Source organism: Fukomys damarensis, unplaced genomic scaffold (assembly GCF_012274545.1).
Source record: "Fukomys damarensis isolate Sample0158 unplaced genomic scaffold, DMR_v1.0_HiC HiC_scaffold_14, whole genome shotgun sequence".
In the NCBI taxonomy this organism is placed as follows: Eukaryota; Metazoa; Chordata; class Mammalia; order Rodentia; family Bathyergidae; genus Fukomys; species Fukomys damarensis.
The window spans coordinates 12,061,935-12,078,593 of NW_022900926.1; the positions used below are offsets into that span (position 1 = coordinate 12,061,935).

At 47.2% G+C, this 16,659-nt stretch overlaps 1 long non-coding RNA gene across 2 annotated transcripts; it reads right to left on the bottom strand.

Annotated features, from left to right (window-relative positions):
• Positions 1-739: 739 nt before the first annotated feature.
• Positions 740-14,093, bottom strand: LOC104872797. Of its 2 annotated transcripts, none has more exons than XR_004517088.1 (3): positions 13,940-14,093; positions 3,234-3,297; positions 740-1,069 (listed from the first exon to the last, which is right to left on the bottom strand). It is a non-coding gene; the product is annotated as an uncharacterized LOC104872797 (long non-coding RNA). The 2 variants fall into 2 exon arrangements; XR_783281.2 differs by lacking the exon at positions 13,940-14,093 and adding an exon at positions 3,391-3,647.
• Positions 14,094-16,659: the final 2,566 nt, after the last annotated feature.

Consider the following 16,659-nt stretch of genomic DNA (forward strand, 5'->3'; position numbering starts at 1 on the left):
AACTTTGCTGAGGTTTTTAAAGCTTTAAAATAGTTGCCCTGGAGCTGGGTGCGGTGGCGCAGGCCCGGGATCGCAGTGCTTAGGAGGCTGAGGTAGGAGGATCACCAGGAGCTTGAGGCCAGCCTGGACGACACAGTGAGACTGTCTCAAATAACAGACAAACAGAGGGTGGTGTTGGCTGTGAGAGATGGGGCTGAATAAAGAACTTGGCTTTGGAGCAAGCACAGGGTAAGAGGAACCGGCAGGAAACTTAGGTACAGTCTGGGTTACAGACTAGCAGACAGTGGTCCGGGACTGATTTGAAAAAGCAGGCTTCTCAGGTTGTCTGCTGTAAACCCTGCCTGCATTTAAAATATAATAAACAAGGTTGGGTGTGGTGCCACACTGGCATAATCCCAGCACTCTGGAGGCTGAGGCAGGAGGAGCACTTGGGCGAGTCTGGGCTGTGTAGCAAGACCTTGCATCAAAAATACCAAAAAAAAAAAAAAAAAAAAATCAATTAATCAATCACCAATCACAAAGCTGACTACTTTCCTGGGTATTTTCTTTCACTTATGCTTTATCTGTGAATTGTTAACAGATAAACACACTCTCAACTCCTAAAGGGGAAACAGGGCATCTTGCAAATGGGCCTTTGTACCATCACGTTGGCAGGGAAACTTCCCCCATTGGATTAGACTTGTGCTAAATTTAAAACAGCATCTGAAAAACTAAAAACAAACATGCAGCAATTTTATTACAAAGCTATAAATACTTCCTTTATGGAAAGCAGTAACTTTTTTTTGTTGTTTTTTGTACTGGGGATTGAACACAGGACCTTGTGCTTGTGAGGCAGGTGGCAGCACCACTGAGCTGCATCCCCAGCTCTAAATATCTCCTTTAAACAGAGGCTGCCGTCGGCCACAGAAGCAAGCGGAGCCCACGGAGCACGCCGCGTCGCGCGGCCACTGGGTACGTAAACAGCGTCCTCCTGCGCTGCTTCCCTTCCTGCGGTTCGTGCCTTGTGCTGCTTGGTCGCCCGCCGCTGTGCTCGTGTTCCTCCACCTCACTGAAACCTTCGCAGCAGAGCCTGTGACACACAGAGATCTTCTGTGAGAAATGTGAGATTTTTTTCCAAACCAAACTCTTACAGGCCCGAGTCTGGAGTGTGAGTCACCTGGAGACCTCCGGGGGTGTCTGCGCCCTGACGCGCGCTTCTGGGAGGTCCCAGCAGAGCACTTTGCAGGCAGTGGCACAGAGGAGGAGTGAAGGGCAAGGAAAAAAGTACCTCACAGATCATCTGATTTTACACGTGGGCGTTTCTAGTCCGAATGGATATTCCTGCTGATTTTATTGTTTTGTTTTGGAGACAATGTCTCACGATGTGGCCCAGGCTGGCCTCCGACTCTCAGAAACCCTCCTGCCTCGGCCTCCGGGGTGCTGGGATCACAGGCGTTTGCCACCACACCTGGCCTATACAGCTAGTTTATTCATATGCCTGGAGGCTTTCCCTTTCAGAAGGAGAATTTAAAACCATAGGACCATAATTGAAGGACAGCTCTGTAAATGTACTGCAGCCTTTCCTGCTCCTTCAAATTGGCTGTTCCAGACATAACCGAGAATTTTGCTGAAGACCCTGCTCATTAACATGCGTGCATGCCCTCCTGTTTAGTCTCATTCTGCTGGATTTTAAATGTATTTTGTGCACGCTTTCTTATATTCCTGCCACCACCCAGTGCCCTACATCTAAGTTCTGCCCCTTGGTTTCCGGTGTTAGATGGTTCTTCTGTCTGCCCCTGTGTGCCTACTGTCACCAGCCTGTCACTTCCTGACTTGCATAGCAGAGACTACTTTGTGGGCTTTAAACTATGTCCCCAGGTTCTGTGTTTAAGTCTCAATCCATAGGGTCCCAAAAGTGAGTCTGAATCTGGACACAGGGCCTCTGTGGAGCCGATTACCACCAGCTTGGCCTCACAGGACTGGTACCCTAATAGGGGGAGGTTGAGCCGGGTGTTGTGGCACACACCAGGAATCCAGAACTCAGGAGGCTGAGGCAGGAGGATCCTCACAAATCTGGCCAGCATGGACTGAGGGAGGAAGGTTACCGTGACTCTGAGGCCAGCCCGGGCTGCATAGTGAGTTCAATGCCAGCCTGACCTACACAGTGAAACCCTCCTTCCAAAAGCCAACCAGACAGTGCAAAATGACCATAAAAGATAAGTGTTTTGAGTCAATGAGGCACGCAAGACAGCACAACTAAGATACTCCTGAAAGAGGACTTCCAGCCCGGCGTGGTGCTGAACGCCTATAATCCCAGCCCTCAGAAAGCTGAGGCAGGAGGATGGATCACTGCAAGTTCAAGGCCAGTCTGGGTCCCATAGTGAGTTCAGGACCAGCCTGAATTACATCGTAAGACCCTGTCTCAAATAACAAACAAAACAAAACAAACAAATTCCAGAACTGCTTCAGAAAGTGGCTAGAACAACAGGATTTAAGTGTTCAAAGAGAAAGGGAGCATTTTGAGGGACACTCTTGGTAACGTGTCTCTTACTATAATTTTTTGACACAGGGTCTTGCTAAGTAGTTAAGGCTGGACTTGAACTCACTGTGTGGCCCCAAGGCTGGCCTCAAATTCATGGTGATCCTCCTGCCTCAGCCTACCAAGTCCTGGGATTACAGGCGTGTGTCAGCTCACTGTATTTTTTCGAATAAGACCTCATGAATCAATGAAAGGTCACCTTAACTGCCAATTACAGAGAGAAGAAGTTAGAAAGATTCAACTGTGGTGTGCGCTTTTTGTTTTTGTTTTGCCTTTCATTTTTGAGACAGGATCTCACAATGCAGTCCAAAGAACTCATTACGTAGCCCATTCTGGCCTCCATGCCTGTGCCACTGTACCAGGCATCAGATATAGTGAAATGTATGACAGGGGTCATGGAAGAGAAAGTTGGCTAAAGGTGAGATTAAAAAATTATAACAATAAAGATAGGGAGATCCTGAGTTGTGGAACATCAGCTAACTGGATGGCTGAATTCCAGATACAGGTATCAACAGCTGTGTGTGTGAGTGTGAGTGTGTGTGTGTGTGTGTGTGTGTGTGTGTGTGTGTGTGTGAGTGTCCACCCTCTATCATCTGCCTAATCCACTGTCCTACCTGCGTCTTCTAACACAGGACACTCACATTTCTGCTGGTTTTGATACTTGTTGTCAGCTGACTGAGGGCGTGGATGTCACAAGTAACTGTTTGCCTCTTACCCTTACTGGGAAGGAGTCTTCTTTCAGAGGTGGTTTCCAGGCTCTTTCTGTGCTAAACAAGGAACTGGACAAGACAAGTGCAAAAGTTAGTGAGGCTTCAGTTACGAAAAGTAAGAAGAGTACAGAAACATGCTCTGTAGAGCACATCAGGGCCAACCAAAGGTAAGAAAAGAGATCCTCTCTTCAAGCCACAGGAAAAGTGGACGGCAGCCCAGGCCTCATGGCGGCCATCTTTCCTGAGGCGGGCCTTGGGGCTGGGCTGTCCTACCAGAGCCCCATGCAATTCAAGGTGGCACTCTCTGATTGGTTCTGACTGCAGGGCTTTGGGAACTGTTCTAGGCCTGTGTCCTGAGACTTTGTAGTTGGCTGGTCCCATCCACTTCCCTCCAGTCTGCCTGGCTTTCCTCTCCTGCCTCTCACCTCCCATCTGTGGACTTGAGGGAAGACATACAAGTCATCGAAACTTCTAAGCCTTAATGTTTTCCAAACTGGTGGTTCTGGGACTTACACGCAGTCATGTATGTCAAAAGGTTTTGGAACTAGGAGGTTTCCCCCTGTTAGGTTTGATTGAAGAAAAATTTAAATCGGGCCAGGAAAAAGTAATAGTGAAAATTAATCAACAGGAATGAAACCAGGGTTAAATCGGGTACAGGCAATGCATTATCTCAAATTATTTTCTTTTGGGGAGTAGGTGGCTCCCTGCGGACGGTCTGGTTTTCCCTGTGTTGACGCCTTGCATCGTGCTTCCTGCCGGGGGCTGAGCGTTCATTCACCACGCACGGGTGTGGACGGCGGGAATGTTCGGTGCCCCACCGTCGCTCGAGCTGGACTTGTACATTGAAATGTGTGTCCATTTTGGTACACATTTGCCGTACATAATGCTCGCACTCCCCGTGGGGGACTGGTACCGGATGCAACACGTCTCGGTTCTGCTTCTTCCTAACCCTGTCCGTCTCGGGGTCGCCTTCCCATTTGCACCGAGTGCTCGCCCTTTCCAAGTATTTGTCTCTTATCCGGCTCCCCACCCTTCTCTTTTTCCTTTTCTTTTTTCTTCTTTGAGACAGGGTCTTGCTGTGTGGCTCAGGCTGGTCTTGAACTCCTGGGTGACCTGCCTGCCGCTGTGGTCTGAGTGCCGGGATTACAGGCGTGTGTCTCTTCCACTTTAACAGGATATTTTTTGGCCAAGCACACACACAGACACACACACACACACACACACACACACACACGCGCGCGCGCGGCACAAACTCAGCATGGTTGCGCCTCCTGAGTCTCCCTAGGGAACCACCAGAAGAGCCCTTATCCCCGCCCAGCCGTGGGAGGCGGCTCCCTGCCCACAAGGGCTGCTTTCTGCTCGGCCCCTGGCAGACAGCCCATCCCTTCTGGTTCCCTGGGGACAGGTCCCAGGGATCAGTGCAAGAGTCTGGGGCTCTTGGCCGACAACTCCAGGGCCCAGTCAAAGGTTTCCTGAGGCTGACCGTGGGCTCCTCTGGCAGAGTTTCAAAGCTGGAACCTGAGGAAACAGATGAAGCAGAGCAGGAAGAAACAGGATTCTTTCAGCAGCCAGCTGTCGTCCAGCCACCCCACGCTTTCACTGCGCTTCCTTATTACCCGGGGGCCTCCTGTAGCAGCTGGCTCCTGAGGCTGACCGTGGGCTCCTCTGGCAGAGTTTCAAAGCTGGAACCTGAGGAAACAGATGAAACAGAGCAGGAAGAAACAGGATTCTTTCAGCAGCCAGCTGTGAGCTCTGCACCGGTCGTCCAGCCACCCCACGCTTTCACTGCGCTTCCTTATTACCCGGGGGCCTTCTGTAGCAGCTGGCGGCCGGAAGTCCTAGGTCCCACGAATTTCTTTCCTGCCCTGGACTTTGCTTTCCTTAGAATCCCATGGATTGAGCTGAGGCACTCACCGGCTGGCCCTGCTGGAGAAATTCCCAGAAAGAAGCATTTTGTTTTATTTTTTACATTTTTATTTACTTATTTCTTTATTGTTGGAGAGAGGGTCTCATTATGTAGCGCAGGCAGGCCTCGAACTCATGGCGGTCCCCTTGCCTCAGCCAGTGCTGCGATTGTAGTCCATATATCACCATGCCAGGCTTAGAGCTTGAGATGTGCAGATCGATGGGAAAGTACTGGAGAAGAGGTTCCTTATGCTGTCAGTTTCAGGGAGCAGCAGAGAGTTCAGAATATTTAGTTTACTGAGTGTAATAGGAATAAGCAAACGATTAAATCTGAAACATAAAGGCAGTGACTGAATCTGCTTAAAGGGCTCGTGGCAGCCAGCAGCAGCCCATCAAAAGTCAGTTTCCAGATGCGCTGGTGTCAAAGAAGCTTTTCATATCTTCTGAAGGTTCTGAAAGGTCCTTTTCTTCATGTGCACTTCTATAAAGAGGGCCTCTCTGAGCCTAAACTCATTTGACGGTAAACATGGTTTTTAAAGGAATAGAAGCCCGATTCAGAAATGTTTATTTTGTTGTTGTTGCTTTTTTTTTTTATCATATCCTTCTAGACAAGGTCTTACGATGTAGCTCAGGTTAGCCTGGATCTTGCAGGGATCCTCTTGCCTCAGCCTCCAGAGTGCTGGGACTATAGGTGTGCACCACCCCACCTGGCTCCAGAAATGCATATGGAACTGGGGTAATCGACTGGCTTCGCAGTCAAGGTGCCAGTTCTTCTGCATTTCCAAGTAAATCAGGCGCTTTAAAGTTCTGAGGTCCCACTCATGAATCAGCCGACAGCTCCCCCTTGAGTGCAGGATTTTGTCAGAGTGCTCCTGTGAAAGCGGGCCAGGACCTGTGACCCCAGGGCAAAGCTCCACTGCTGAGCTCCACCCTTCTCTCTCTCCCTTCAGATTACCAGGGCAGCGTGATCTCAGAGGGGATTCTCTACCGCCACCTCCTAGTCAAACACCTGCCCCTAAGGACGGTGCTCATCTTCGTGGTTGTTTCTCTCTTCTAAAACCCAGGGACAGTTTTTGCTCGCTGCTCCAAACTTTTACAAACAAGAAGACTCAACTAAAGCAGAGCAGTCAAATGGGTGTGGAGGCGCACGCCTGTGATCCTACAGTTTAAGGCCGGCTTGGGTGACGCAGTGAGTCCAAGGCCAGCCTGAACTGCTCAGAGAGATCCTGTCTGAAAGACAACAGAAGAGCAAGCAAGCAACCAAACAAACATCTGTGGTGCTGTTTATCACATGGCTGGGGACTGATTTTTTTTTAATTCCAAAAACCTTTATTGAGCACTTGGCACATGCTAGTAGGCAACTTTGAATGAATGAATGAATTTATACTTTATGAGTCCCGTGAGTCCCGTTCCTCCTCTGACTGGTTTAATGTGCACGGTTTTCCGGGGTGACCCAGCCCCTGCACACATCCATGGGCCAGGCGCTTCCTGACAGGGCCCGGGCCTCACTCCTGTCCTTACTTTGAAGCCAAGCTGTGACTCTTGCAGCTCTGGCATTTGTAAGCCCAGAAGCTTCATCTGTCCTGTTCTGTCCCCGAACAAACACATCCTGAAAGTAACGGGAGATGGCTCAGAAATCTTTTAAAATTGTCTTTTTATCACTCCGTGTTTGCAGTACTTACATATTGATTACATTCATTGTGGGAGTTGATACCTGTGTGCGTCTTGATTTTCTTTACATCCCCTGAATTGAAAACCTTTTTTTGTTTTGTTTTGTCTGGCCTTGTTTTGGCTAGGCTTTTTGAGACAGGGTCCTGCTAGGCAGTGTGGGCTGGCTTCACTACGTAGCCCAGGCTGGCCTTGTACTCACAGCAATCCTTCTGCTTCAGCCTCCTGGGCTATGGTTGTTTTATTGTTCTCCGTCTAAAGTCCATTCTTCCTGAAAAAAAATGGAAAAGCAAAGGTGAAGAAATTTTTGTCCTTGCTCTCTCTCTACATTCTTTATCCCCAAGAAACGGAACTTTCTTCTCTCTTTTTGTAACTTGCAGGATCACAAATGAGACCCATCCGTGGCTGTAGGTGTTCACAAGTTGACAAAATGGTGTCGATCAGTTGCATCTGTCAGCTGCTGACACAGGAGCAATGACTGAGCTCCTCACAGAGGAATCCAGAGGAAATCGCGCTGTTGATGAGCTTTGGTGTTTACCACACTTCCCTGAAGATAAGACCGAACCAGAAAACCAGCCCCAGCATGATTTTTCAAGGTGCTCATAATGTAACGCCCACCCCCAAAGAAGTGCTAGTTAAGATCACCAGCCAGATGCACTGAGCACGTCTTACAACACACAATGGGCACACTGAATTATAAAACATTAACCTATATTAAATATTAACGAACGATACTGTGACGTTTATACTTCAAGGCTAATAAAATGATAATGACTTATCTGTAAATACCCACACAGGCACCATTGGACAAGAGGCAAACACCTATGTAATCAGATAGATGCGAGACTTGTTGCTATATGATCAGTCCGTCAACTCTCAGACAGAGCGTGCACTTGAGGAGGAACGGATGTGGTCTTGTCCGATGAGAATCTTCATAACTCAGTACATGTGTCGTAACAGACGTGCTGCGTGCATCCATAGGAAGCAAAAAGTGCCTCCTGAATTTTGGTGGCTGTGTATTTTCATCACTTTCTTGCGGCCCATCGTTCTTGACTGTCAGCACTTTTGTTGTCACGCCCGCCTCCCAAGTCGTCAGTTAACGCCAGATGAAAGCGAAGCTCTATGAAGCCTGCGAGAGGCTGTGACCTGGGTGAAGAATTCATGCGGTAAAATCCCTGACAGCTGTGTCACCAGGGCACTCTAAGCGGGCTATGTGGATGAGAAGCGCTGTTTTAAGGAGGGCCCCTTCGCTGGACTCAAGAGATTAGAGCCCGCGGTTCTACAGGAAACGGAGTCACAAGAAATTCAGGCCAGAATTCAGGGTCTGCAGAGTGTCGACAGTGTTCCAGAAGAAGATGACACTTCTGTGTTTATGTGAATAGATGTAGATTTTCGTACGTGAATGCAGGTACATGAAAAAAATAAGCCTCCCCTGAAAATGAGCCTTACTGCATCTTTTGGAGCAAAAATTAATATAAGACCCAGTATTATTTTGGGGGAAATATGATAGAAATTCCATTTGACTCAGCTAGCCCCCTTCTAGGTATCTTTCTAAAAGAGTTAAAGACACGTATTACCTGGACACACACATACTCATGTGTGTACATACAGCACGATTCATAATAGTTAAATATTAAAAGCGGCCCATATGTCCATCATCAGATGAATGATAAACAAAATGCAGTATTTATACATGGTGGAATACTACTCTGTCATAAAGAAGGATACACTTGAGTCATTTTATAGGAAAATGGATGCACCTTGAGACCATAATGTTAAGTAAAATAAATCAGACACATAAGCTTAAATATTGCATGTTTTCTCTTATATGAGAAACCCAAAGTATAAACAAAGAGCAAAATAAAGATAATAAGAAATAGGGAGAGGGCTGGGATTTAGCTCAGTGGTTCTGCCACCTGCCTCGCAAGTGCAAGGTCCCATGTTCGATCCCTGGCAGCACCCCAAATCAGAAAAATAAAAGCTGGTAATGATTTAGGTCTACTGCCGTAGTGAATGGTCACCTTTGCAGTGTACATGGGTCACCACCTTCTGACATTCTCAGAGGATGTGGTTTTAACTTTTCTGTTGATCTTCTGAGTGCTGTTAACAGAGTCTTATTAGCAAGTCTGCCTTCCAGAATTTGGATACTAAAGAGCAATTAATTAACCATGCCGTATGCTTTTGGGAAGCCAGAGACCCAGACATTCATCCTCGGTGGAAAGGACCAAGTGACCACAGTGACGGGCTAGGCCCCTCCCCCTCCCCTCTCTTCCCTTCTCCCTCAGGAGCCTGATTGGCCAGACTGGACCTCCTATACCCCAGCAGACCCTGTGTCCCACTCCTGCCTGGGAAGCCGAAAGTTTCCTTGGTGCCCCCTTTCCATACAGTGAGACCCTGGGGTCCAGTTCAAATGGTTAGGCAGTTGTCCCAGGGGCTGGAAGGATGGGGGAAGGTGAACAGTGTCTCACATTTCAAAATCCATACCCTTCTTGCATCTGGGTGTGGTGGCTCACGCCTGTAACCCCAGCACAAGGGAGGAGAGGCAGGAGGATCACAGCTAGTTTGAGTCTAGCCTGGGCTACAAAGTGAGTTCAGGACCAGCCTACACTACATAGTGAGACCCTGTTTCAAAAAACAAAATGAAACAAACTAATATAATCATTTTAATTTAATTTTCAAACAATAAAATAGTATCAAAATAGTGGATTTTTTTTTTCCTAAGCACACACACCTTCCTGAAGGTCTCACATACTGTACTTCCCAGAGTCACCAGTCTGTAAGATGTGATCTCAGCTGGGGCCCTGGCCCCTTGACCTGCCCAGTCCCTAGGGCCCCCAGGCTGGCTTAGCTAAGATTTGCCCGTTGGACCCAATAGAAGTGTGCAGCAGCCACTGGGACAGGAATTTAGCAATTAAACCAGTGATTGAATTAAACAGAACCAAATGGAATAATCAGATTTGATCGGCGTATTTTCTTCCTTCCTTCTAGTTTACCTGCTGTTCCTTACAAAACAGATGGTTCCCAATTTGAAAATTTGTGCAAGGTTTCATTGTAATAATGGTGGGGAGACTGCAAATGTTGACGCTCTGGATGCCGAGTCTTTTCTATGAGTTTAATCCTTTCCCATCACAAACTTCTCCATATGCAGGAGAATCATTCAAAGTACTGTTTCTCTACAGAATCTTACCTTTCCAGCTCTTCTTTCTACTGTTAGCCAGGGTGGTTTACAATTAGAGAAATCTTTAGCCTTTAATCATAATAGCAATAATAAATCTTTATATTATTATGCTGTCTTACTGTCTTTGTCACTGGGACGCGATACTTGACACGACTGTAAAAGAGGAGAGGCTTATTTCACTTCATAGTTTGTGGAGGTTTCAGTCCATGGTGGGTTGGCTCCAAGAAAGGTGGCACGACAGAGGGACATCACAGCGGAGAAACAGTCCACGGCAGGGTCGTAGGAAGCAGAGAAATCAAGGGAGGAGGGCGGGGACCCTTCCAGGCCACGCCCCCAGCGACCACTTCCTCCAATCAGGCTTCACCTCCCAATGTCACCTGTAGCTATGAACTCATTAGTGGACTAATCCAGTGATGAGTGTCACACCCTCGTGATCCAATCACCTCCCAAAGCCCCGCCCAGGAGCACACGAGGCTTTGAGGGGACATCTGGATATAAACCATGACACATGCCTAACCACATGACAACACCATCGTCCTCATCCTCATCCTCATCTTTGGAGAGAAAGACACAGGGAGTGAGAAAGAGCATCAAGGAGCCCCCAGAATGGGCCTTAAGAAAGGGTGGCTTAGCGTTGCTTTATTATCTGAAAGAGAGACTCGGAGGGAAGCGATACGCAGCCAGGTGCAAAGCCCTGGAGGCTCCTGTAGCCTGCAGAGGGGGCAGGGCCAGGCTAGTTAGCTCAACACAGGCTGTGCTGACAGTGCACAGACTTTTTTAAAGCTCAAACTACACTGAAATGAAGGATCATTTTCCGGCCCAGAGTTCTGTATATTCAGACATTTCTTTGGATTCTCAGCCGTGTCAAATTTACACAATTGTCACCTCAGGGTGTCTTGGGGCCGTTCAGGAAAACCAGTTTGCTTTTTCTGTGATTTAAACCTCTGTACTTCCTTTGAGGGTTAACAAAAAAAATTTTTTTAGTATTCATGGTATGAAATTGAAAATGAGTATTTTTAAAACACAGGGTGCTATACCATGTTATATCCACCATTATTTATTGAGCTTGAAACAAGAAACAAGTAAATTGTAGAATTTTTAGATGAAACCAACGATCACCCCTTAGAGAGGCAGATTTCTCCTCTAGGCATATTTTGGCTTTAATTAGAACTGTTACAAAAGACTCATGAGAGACCATGGCTACAGGCTTCATGTGAGGAAAAGGTTGGATTTTTTTTTTTCTGTCCGGGTGCTCACAGGCTGAGATCGTGAATAATGCCAGCAGTGCACCAGAGAGGAAGCTAAGATTTTATAGGGTGGGGATGGGGTTATAATCCTGAGGAACCTGGGTGGCTAATTGGGGTCAAAGTTCCCAGGATGGTCAGTGCAGGTGTGCAGATAATACTGGACTCCCCTGTGCCTGGGACATTGCACTTCCTGTCCTGAGTTTTCCTGACGGCCTCTGCTCTGGTAGCTGAGGGCATCGTGGCCACCCTTTGCGTCTTCTGGGTCTCTGGAGGGTTGTATGTTTGCCTCAGCCAGGCCAGGCAGGCAGAAATTACCCGTACTCCTCAGTAATTGCCACAGCAACGTCACCAGCCCAATATGGTTCCTTAAAACTTACAGAGTGCTCTCATGGCCAGCATCTTCATTAGTATCTTTTAAAATAATTTTTTATTATATTTTTTATAAGTAAGACACGAACAGTTCACGTACAGGCATCAGCAACTTGACTGACTTAACTATCCTGTGGGAAAAATATTTTCTGTATTATCCAATTTGCCAATGATTGTTCATATGTGAGTTAAAAATGTCATCTTGGACACAACATTTACACAATAAATAATTCTAATTTATACAGTCAGCCATTACATCATTTAAAAAAGCTAAAAACAGTGGAAAAAAAATCACTTTGCTCTCATGAGCACAAGGTCCTGAGTGCAAACCTTGGTACTACCCCCTTCACTTCTCTTCACCTTTTAAAACACTTGTGCAAATTTACTACTAGGATTAGAAGCAGAGAGCCAACAAAAAATTATGAGATCATAACATGAAATAAAAAATATCTGTGAGACTGTCCGTCATTACTGGTTTTTCAGTTGGCAGGTCTCTCATATTATTGTATTAAAATACATATCAAACAGTAAAGTAAAAAAAAGCAAAGTCAAAAATTTCCTTGTTCATTTCTTAAATTTCTCTGCCTTTAGCCAGGCATGGTGGCACACACCTGTAATCCCAGCACTTGGGAGGCTGAGGCAGGGATCGCTGTTAAAGTCAAAAATTTCCTTGTTCATTTCTTAAATTTCTCTGCCTTTAGCCAGGCATGGTGGCACACACCTGTAATCCCAGCACTTGGGAGGCTGAGGCAGGAGGATCGCTGTGAGTTCAAGACCAGCCTGGGCTACACAGTGAGTTCCAGTTCAGTCTGAGCTATGTAGTGAGACCCTGTCTCAAAAAATTTTCTTCGCCTTTAGTTGTCCACATTAATAAGTTTTATAGTCCACGTGAAACACCATGACAATGTGTTATGTAACACACTATCCTGAAATCAAACAGCCAAAGACCTAACAATTTGGGAAATGCTCCTCAATCCTCTCTTCTCCTGCTTTTTATTGATCTTGACAGGAGTACGTGTGCCTGGAAACAAAAGAACCTTTCAGCATTTCCACTATGATAATAAAATTTCCCATCGTGCAGAAAAGTGTCCCATGCAGCCCAGGCCAATTATGTGGAAACGGGCAGCTGCCGTGATAACACCACTTCACTGCAGTGCTGGCGCAGCCTCCTCCTCAGAGTGTTGGGAGGAGACACAGTTGTACAAGAGACAGTCTGGTTGCTTTTGCTTTCTTTTCCACAGCATGATTTGTTCCTTTTTTTTCTTTTTGAGGCAGGGTCTCACTATGCAGCTCAGGCTAGCTTTGATCTCACCATGTAGCCCTGGCAGTAATCCTCCTGCCTCAGCCTCCCAAGTGCTGGTATTATCACATTATCACAGATGCGCATTATCACATCCTGCAGAGCCCTAATTAACATTTCAAATGTGTCCTTTTGCGATTGTAGGACAAGTAGTAGTATTATCCTTATTGTGTAAGCTCGATCAAGCAGAAAGTTAAATTTTGGTCAGAGTCATCCACCTCTTCAGTAGAGCAACTGGGACTTTAACAAGGGATTGTGGTTCCAGAGCTTTTTCTTGCCATATGGTGTGGTTTGAACTCCCTTTATTTCCACCCAGCCACAGAGTCCCCAGGCGGCACAGTTTCCTTAGCCTTCATGGACCAGGGGCACAGCCACCTCGCCTCTTCTGCCAGGGGAGGAGTTTGCAAGTGTATTTAGGAAGCAGGCTTTGCACCTCTGCTGGGCTGCGCAGAGCAAAGTTTTTGAGATCATCTCACTAGACAGTTCACTATGCAGAAATAATCTCAATTTGCCTTAGTTTCCTCATCCATGACATGGCGGTGAAAATAGCAGCAGTAGACTTGGAGAGAATAAAGTGATTTAGTGGACTTGGGCCATGGGTAGCACTAAGGTACAGTAGACAGCAAGATGTGAAGTGCGGAGAAGCTGGGGGTACAATGGGAAGCGGTGTGCTCGATGCTACAGAGGAAGTCTAAGAAAGCAACAGTGTAGCTGGTAGAAGTTCCTTGTAACTCTGTTCTGAGCAGTAGGCACTGGGAGGCAGTCACTGTAAGTACACAGGTATCTGTAAGGCTGCAGCCCCAGGATTCGAAACAACCTCAAAGCCACTCCACTCAAAGGGACCTCATATAGGGGGCTTATTGTGCAACTGGTTACTGGAAAACTGAAAACATTTTAGCCTCTGCAGGAGTAAACAGACCCTGAACCTGGCCTTTGCTGTCTGGCAGTTGCCCATGGAGACCGAGCCACGCCTTCCCCACAGAGCCTGCAACTGCTTAGCTCAGGGCTTAAGGGCTGCCACACGCCCAGGAAACACTGGCTCACCTCAGTTTATGGCTTCTGGTCACTTCGGTTCTCCTTGAGACACAGTCACATCCTGCAGGGCTCTTGAGGCCCCGAGTAGTCTGCGGCGGAATCACGGTTGCTGTAGGCCCCTGTTATAAATAACCAACTCCGCCTTCCCAGCTGCTCTCCGCCAATGTCCCCAGCAGCTGTTCCTCAGCCCTGCACCCCCACCGCTGCGCGTGGCTCTTCCCAGACAGCCCTCTGGGCTCTGACCTGGCTCCATCCCTCTGTCTGCAGACGGCAGCTGCCAGGGGGCTGCTGTGTTCATCTCCTGGGCAACCTGGCTCCAAGCTGCGAAGAGGCCAGCTTGAACTACTTTAGTGAGACTGACTCAAAAGCAAATCAAGCCAGGTGCATGCCCATAATCCCAGCACTTGGGAGGCTGAAGCAGGAGGATTGCCATGAGTTCTAGGCCAGCCAAGACTCCATGAGTTCAAGACCAGCCTGAATTACATAGCCCCATCCTGTCTCAGAAATAAAAACTGCCGGGGATTTAGCTCAGTGGTTCCACTGCCTGCCTCACAAGCACAAAAGACTTGAGTTTGATCCCAGTACCAATATATAAATAAGTAAACAAAAACAAACAAACAAAAAATTAGAACAACAAAACTTTACTGATTTCTTTCCTCAATATCTTTCTACGACTTGTTTTCTTTTCTAACTAATATCCTTTCAAATGTATAACTCTTTAAACTTAATTTCAAATTATATTTTTGCAAATAGATTCATATACCACATTCACTTGCTTTTTAAATAGAATTAAATATATATTTTAGGCAAGAGCCACCACTCACAGCTTCCAAAATGCATTGTTTACTTATAGTATTTTCAGGGTCAGTGGTTTTATTAGGATATCTCCCGCTGTAAGCCAAGGAGCATCTGCACTGGACAAGAGATTCAGATTCCGGCAGAGCAGCGAATTTTACCAAATTCACTGCTTCTGTCCTTATTTTCAAAATCTGCATACCCGAAATACTGTTCAAAGGTATATTATCCCTGTCTGACCTTTAAGTTTATTTACTGATGAGTTTGGATGCCTGGCCCCTACCGATTTCCAAGACTGTGGTGTATTGTTAGGGGGCCTTTTGTTTTGCTTTTTCTGAGACAGGGTCTGGTTTGTGGCTCAGGCTGACCTTGAATTCACTATGGAGCCCTGGCTGGCCTTGAACTCATGGCAATCCTCCTGTTTCAGCCTCGCCAGTGCTGGGATCACAGGGGTGTACCATCTCACCCTGCACAGGGTCTGGGATCCTTGTCCCCTGTAAAAAGGACCCTGTAGCCCCGATGGCTTCGGAATTGAGGCAGGCGTCTTCAGCGTATGACTCGAGGTTACATGTCTCCTTTTACTTACACGTGGTTTTTCTAACCTACGCAAGCCATATTTCAAGACCATTGAGTCTGTGGTCTCATTTCCTCTTCCTGCAGCCACACCCTACCTATTACTCAAACCCTGGCTCCCACTTCTCCCCTGTGACCACATTCTTAGCCCCCTACCCAACAGGCTGATTCAGATACTCCAGCAATACATTGTCCCAGCCCCTTGGACTTTTTCACCGTATTGCTGATTGCAATTCTTTTATTCCTTTTTCCTTTTTTTGGAGATAGGATCTCACTGTGCAGTTCAGGCTGGCCTTGAACTCAGGATGATCCTCCTGCCTCAGCCTCCCAAATCCTGGGATTAGAGGCATATTCCACTATGCCCGGCTATTTTTTCTTGACTTGTACAGAGAACTGTTACCCATTCAGTCCCATACCCGTTCTGTAAAGGGCTGCGTCTGGCCCCCCTGCATGCCCTGCAGCTGTGTCACACAGGCTCCTGGGTCCTGGAACATGAGCTTCTTCCCTGGCCTTGGCCTGGGTCCTACTGGTCCTACAAAGTTTGTTCAAATCCCTCAGCCTTGGGGAGGTTTTCCCACAGGGATGACTCCACCTTAGTCCTCCGGTGACTAGGGACAGATCCTCATCCTCTTGGTGAAGCAGGACCCACAGGCAGGGAGCAGGGTGTAGCTGAGTGACACGGGACAGTCGAGTCGGCCGCACCTCTCTCCCTCTCTCCTCCCAGCCTGGACTCCGGTTCCCACTGAAGCCCTTTGGAGCCTGCCCCGCAGGGTCTCCTCTGCCCTCTTCCGAGGTGGCCTTTCTCACTTCTCCGCGGAGTCCTCAGGGGACAGAACACCTCCCAGCTCAAGCCGGAGAAACCTGTCACAGCTGAGTCAGGGATGGACCAGACTTTGTGCCCCTCTCTGCTCCACCCTGTGCCAGGACAGGGTGAGCTCAGAGTCAGGGGTAGTCCTGTCATCCTCTAGGTCTGGGTGCTTCCCTCGTATGACCCTTAACTTTAGTAAGTGGTATGTGTGTGTATATGTGTGTGTGTGTGTGTGTGTGTGTGTGTGTGATCCTCCTGCCTCAGCCTCCTGAGTGCTGGGATTCCAGGCATGGGTCACCACACCTGGCTTTCCTTTGGCTGCTTTTCAGAGTTTTCTTCATAACTAGTTTTTAGCAATTTGATTATAATGTGCCTTGGTCTTCATTTGTTAAAATTCTGGAATTGGGGTTTATTGGAAAATTTTGTTCTGCTATCTTATCTCTTCAATTTGTTCTACTCTTCATGTTTTCTGGAATTCTAATACACATGTGCTTGTTACATGACCCTGATTCCTGATACACTCTTAACTTCTCTTTAGCAGTTTTTTTCTTCT